Below are 6000 nucleotides of genomic sequence, written 5' to 3'. Positions count from 1 at the left end.
CCTGACCCCTCATGATTTTGAACACCTCGATCAATTCTCCTCTCAACCATCTCTGCTCCAAGGAGAACAACCCCAGCTTCTCCAGTCAATCCACGGAACTGAAGTCCCTCATCTCGTGAATCATTCTTGTCAATCTTTTCTGCACCCTCTCTCAGGCCTTCACATCCTAATGTGTGGTGCCCAGAATTGGACACAATGTTCCAGTTGAGGCCGAACCAATGTTTGAAAACATTCATCATAACCTCCTTGCTTTTGTACTCTGTGATGCCCAGGATCCTGTAAGTTTTTTTAACTGCTTTCTCAACCTGTCCTGCCACCTTCAGCATTTTGTGCACATATACCCGCAGGTCTCACTGTTCATGCACCCCCTTTAGGATTGTACCCTTTAGTTTATATTGCCTCCTTGTTTATTTAATCACGCTTTTCGTATTTTATTTCTTTTCTTAGATTCACGGCCTCATTTTATTTTTCCCTTCGAGCCCCTCAACTTAATCTGGCAGTGTAATGTTGGCGAGTGGTGATTGATTGCCCTGGGAACCAACAGGAAGAGAGGTCAGAGGCCGGAGGGCCCAGGGAGCAGCGTGTTCTGCAACCAATCGTGGTGCTTGAGGGGTGGATCCTAAGTCGGCCTATCAGGTGAGTCTGTGTGAACCTCTGTTAAACAATTTATCTCTTAAAGTTAAATCGAGATTTCTTTTGTCAACAAAACAGTTCAACATTTGTCAGTATTTTTTTTCCCTGGAGTTCCTTTTATGAGTTTCAGACACTTCAGTGCCAAGTGGACCAGGTGTTTAAAGGTCATTCATTTCCCCTTTTCCACATCGAAAATTCTTACAGGGCTTGACAGTGTAGCTCAGGGGTGTCAAACATACGGCCCATGGGCCGGACACGGCCCCCCCAAGTCCCTTCCTCCGGCTGCCACGTGTTTTAATTTATACACCACCACTCCCGATCTTTCGCTTGATGACTGGAACACAACCTGAATTTGTTGGCCGTCACGGAACAGGAGGAGGGCGGCGGAGGCACGGGGAAGGTCAGTTGGTGTCCACGGGGAGCAATTCTGGGACAACGAGGGCACTCGCACGGACTGTCAATGGGAGATAAGCTTTGAGTGAGGCAGTGAGTAGATAAATACCGAGAGAGAGGGGGAGGAGTGTCGCTGGAACTCCAGGTGATGTAACAGATGATGGGGGTTAGTGCAGGGTAGGTAGTGAGGGGGTTGTGTTCCTGCACTTCTCCCCCCTCCTCGGCCCCAGCGAGGCGCTGATTTAAAATTCTCAGCCTCCTGTTCAAATCCCCTCCCCTCCCCTCCCCTCCCCTCCCCTCCCCATCCCATCTCTAACCTCCGCCAGCCCCTATACACCTCCCTATCTCTGTAACCCCTTCCAGCCCTACACCCCTCCCAATCTCTGTAAGCTCCTCCAGCCCTGCACCCCTCCCTATCTCTCTAAACCTCCTCCAGCACCGACACCTCTCATATCTCTCTAAACCTCCACTAGCCCCAAAGCCCCAGCCCTACATCCCTCCCTATCTCTCTAAACCTCCTCCAGCCCCTACACACCTCCCTATCTCTAACCCCATCCAGCCCCTATACACCTCCCTATCTCTGTAACCTCCTCCAGCCCTACACCCCTTGCTATCTCTCTAACCTCCCCCTGCCCCTACACCCCTTGCTATCTCTCTAACCTCCCCCTGCCCCTACACCCCTCCCTATCTCTGTAACCTCCTCCAGACCCTACACCCCTCCCTACATCTGTAACCTCCTCCAGACCCTACACCCCTCCCTATCTCTTTAACTTCCTCCAGACCCTACACCCCTCGCTATCTCTGCAATCTCCTCCAGCCCTCCACCCCTCCAGCCCTACGCCCCTCCAGCCCTGCGCCCCTCCCCATCTGTAACCTCCTCCAGTGCAACACACCTCCACATCTCTCTAACCTCCTCCAGCCCCGACACCCGTCCCTATCGCTGTAACCTTCAGCACCTGCACAGCTCCCTATCTCTGTAACCTCCTCCAGCACTACACCTCTCTCTATCTCTAAGCAACTCCAGCCCCTAAACCCCTCCCTATGTCTATCACCTCCTCCAGCCCTAAATCTCTCCCTACCTCTAATCTCCTCCAGGCCCAACACCCCTCCCTATCTCCGTAAACACCTCCTGTTCCTACAACCCTCCCTATCTCTGTAACCTCCAGCCCCTACACCCCTACTTATCTCTGTAACCTTCTCTAGCCCTACAGCCCTCCGTATCTATGGAACCTCCTTCATCCTCTACAACCCTCCCTATCTCTGTTGTCTCTTCCAGCCCCTACACCCTCCCTATCTCTGTAACCTCCTCCAGCCCCTACACCCCTCCCTTTATCTGTAAGCTCCTTCAGCACTACACCTCTTCCTATCCGTGTAACCTCCTCCAGCCCCTACACCACCCCCTATCTCTTACCTCCTCGAGCCCGCACAACGCTCCCAATCTCTGCAACCACCTACAGCCCCTACACCCTCCCTATCTCTGTAACCTCCTCCAGCCCCTACACCCCTCCCTTTATCTGTAAGCTCCTTCAGCACTACACCTCTTCCTATCCGTGTAACCTCCTCCAGCCCCTACACCACTCCCTATCTCTTACCTCCTCGATCCCACACAACGCTCCCAATCTCTGCAACCACCTCCAGACCCGACAACCCTCCCTATCCTTGTAACAACCTCCAGCCCCTACAAGCCTCCCTATATCTATAAGCTCTTCCAGCCCTACACTCCTCTATATCACTCTAACCTCCTCCAGCCCTACACTCCTCCATATCTCTCTAACCTCCTCCCGCCCTACACAATCCATATCTCTCTAACTTCCTCCAGCCCCGACACCCCTCCATATCTCTGCAACCTTCTCCAGCATCTGCTTATTTCTGTAACCTCCTCCAATCCTACACCCCTCCTTATCTCGAACCTCCTCCAGCCCTGACCCCATCCCTATCTCTAATTTCCTCCAGCCCCTACACACCTCCCTTTCGCTGGAACCTCCTCCTGCCCCTACACCCCTCCCTTTCTCTGTAACCTGCTCCTGCCCCTACACCCCTCCCTATCTCTGTAACCTCTTCCAGACCCGATACGCGTCCCGATCTCTAACCTCCTCCAGCCCCTACACCCCTCTCTATCTCCGTAACCAGCTCCAGCCCGACAACCCAACTTTCTCTGTAACCTCCTCGAGCCCCTACACCCCTCCCAATCTCTGCAACCTCCTCCAGCCCCTACACCCCTCCCAATCTCTAACCACCTCCAGCCCCTACACCCCTCCCAATCTCTAACCTCCTCCAGCCCCTACACACCTCCTTATCTCTGTAAGCTCCTCCATCCCCTTCATTCCTCCCTATCTCTAACCTCGTCCAGCCCCGAAACCCCTCCCAATCTCTGTAACTTCGTCCAGCTCCTACACCCCTTCCTCTCTCTGTAACCTACAGCCCCTAAACCCTTCCTCTCTCTGTAACCTACAGCCCCTACACCTTTCCCTATCTCTGTTATCTCCTCCAGTCCTCCATCCCTCCCTATCTCCATAACCACCTCCAATACCAGAACCTTCCCTATCTCTGCAATCTCCTCCAGCCCCTTCTTATCTCTGTAACCTCATCCAGCACTGCACACCTCCCTATCTCCGTAACCAGCTGCAGCCCTACAACCCTCCCTATCTCTGTAACCTCCTCCAGACCCTACAAACATCTCTATCTCTAACCTCCTCCAGCCCTTAAACTCATCCTGATCTCTCAAAGCTTCTCCAGCCCTAAACCCTTCCCTATCTCTGTAACCTCCAGCCCCTACATCCCTCCCTATCTCTGTAATCTCCTTCAGCCCTAAACCCCTCCCTATCTCTGTAACCTCCAGCCCCTACATCCCTCCCTAACTCTGTAATCTCCTCCAGCCCTAAACCCCGCCCTATCTCTAACCTCCTGCAGGTTCTACACCTCTCCCTATCTCTGTAACCCCCTCCATCACTACAATCCTCCCCTTTGTAACCTCCTCCAGCACTAGACCCCTCCCCCTCTGTAACGTCCTCCAGCTTTTACACCCTCCCTATCCCTCTAACCTCCTCCAGCACCTACACACCTCTCTATCTCTCTAACCTCCTCCAGCCCGACACCCCTCCGTATCTCTCACCTTCCTCTTCCCACTGACCCTTCTTTACAGTTGAGCCACCCATGATGCCTTGGACTTGGCTCTGGCTGTACTCCCTGAGGAACCACCAGTACAGAGAGTGAGATGCACTGAGAGGTGTCCTGCACTACCTGCCTGGTCCTCCATGTCTGTCTGGGCAGTCACCCATTCCCTCTCTGCCTGCACACTCTTATGCTGCGAGGTGACGACCCCCTGAAAAGTGCTATCCACGTAGCTCTCAGCCTCGCGGATGCACTGACACTCGCTGCTACTCAAGCTCTGAAACCCCATGCTCAAGCATGCCTCCCCCAGCCGAAGTGCCTTACCCAACTCCCAGTGCATGACTCCCGCAGCTGAAGTGCCTTACCCAACTCCCAGTGCATGACTCCCGCAGCCGAAGTGCCTTACCCCAGTCCCAGTTTATGCCTCCCCCAGCCGAAGTGCCTAACGCCAGTCCTGTTTCTCGGCACCACCTGCATGGAATGATTCGGGCTTAGAGGGGGCGGGGCTTGTCGCCTATCCATCAGAAAAGTGCAGAACAAATAGTTCCCTGCGTTAATAAACCCCGGGGGGGTCACGCAGCCCGAGCGCGGGATCAGGCTCGAGAGACAACACTCCGCACCATCCGGTACACACACACCGGGGCTCGGTCCCAGGCCCCGAATCACAGCCCGCAGGCCCCGTGTTTGCACCCCGGTTCCAGCCTGGGCACACACTATTGGGCAGCACAAAAGACCCAGAGTCAGGTGTAACACAAACGGAGACAGGGTTCGGCGTAACACAAACGGAGACAGGGTCCGGCGTAACATAAACGGAGACAGGGTCCAGCGTAACACAAACGGAGACAGGGTTCGGCGTAACACAAACAGAGACAAGGCCTAGTTTTACACTATAAACAAGTATTTAATAATTGAAACAGCGTTTTTGCAATAATAACAAAGTGTGACACTATCCCCTCTAACAGAAGCCTTTAACACTTTAACAACACCAGAAACATACTCTGTAGAATACAACAGAGACACGATCTACAGTTATAATAATAGAGGTGTGCACTAGAACTGGAACTGCAGGGGCAGGTTATTTTCAGGTCTAATGTAACAATTCCAGAGACAGGGTCTGGAGTAATAACAGCAAATGCATGGCCCACTGTGAGAGTAACAAAGACAGTGTTTGATCCAATAATAACAGAGGCAGACTCTAGTGTAATACTGAACACAATGCTGGATCGAGTGTGATGGTCACACAGGCAGTGTCCAGTGCAACAAAACAAAGATTGGGTCTCCTCTAATAGAGTGTGCAAGTCAGGGCCTATTGCTATAACCTCATTCACCCATCCCCCTGTGCTCACTGACCTACATTGGCTCCCGGTTAAGCAATGCCTCGATTTTAAAATTCTAATCTTTGGTTTCAAACTCTCCCTGGCCTCGCCCCCCCCCCCCCCTTTTCTCTAACCTTTTATGTGGCACATTGTCAAATGCCTTCTGGAAATTCAAGCACACCACATCCACTGGTTCCCCTTTATCCACCCTGTTCGTTACATCCTAAATAACTCCAGCAAATTTGTCAAACATGACTTCCCCTTCATAAATCCATGCTGACTCTGCCTGACTGAATTTTGCTTTTCCAAATGTCCTGCAACTGCTATTTGAATAATGGACCCGAACATTTTCCCAACCACAGATGTTAGACTAACTGGTCGATAGTTTCCTGCTTTTTGTCTGCCTTCTGTTTTGAAAAGGGGCGTTACATACGCAATTTTCCAATTTGCTGGGACCTCCGCAGAATCCAGGGAATTTTGGTAAATTACAACCAATGCATCCACAATCCCTGCCGTTACTTCTCTGAAGACCCGAGGATGTAATCCA

General features: G+C 52.3%; 1 protein-coding gene across 1 annotated transcript in view; it reads left to right on the top strand.

Annotated features, from left to right (window-relative positions):
* Nucleotides 1-510: 510 nt before the first annotated feature.
* Nucleotides 511-6000, top strand: part of LOC139235385 (zinc finger protein 420-like) — a gene marked incomplete at its 3' end in the record, with an annotated part of 67709 nt that continues 62219 nt past the window's right edge. The window contains exon 1 of the mRNA XM_070866523.1: nucleotides 511-636. The remainder of the gene's footprint in view (nucleotides 637-6000) is intronic.

This window comes from Pristiophorus japonicus, chromosome 23 (genome assembly GCF_044704955.1).
Source record: "Pristiophorus japonicus isolate sPriJap1 chromosome 23, sPriJap1.hap1, whole genome shotgun sequence".
In the NCBI taxonomy this organism is placed as follows: domain Eukaryota; kingdom Metazoa; phylum Chordata; class Chondrichthyes; family Pristiophoridae; genus Pristiophorus; species Pristiophorus japonicus.
Note: the sequence above shows the minus strand (reverse complement) of the source record. Positions and strands in the feature narration are given on the sequence as shown.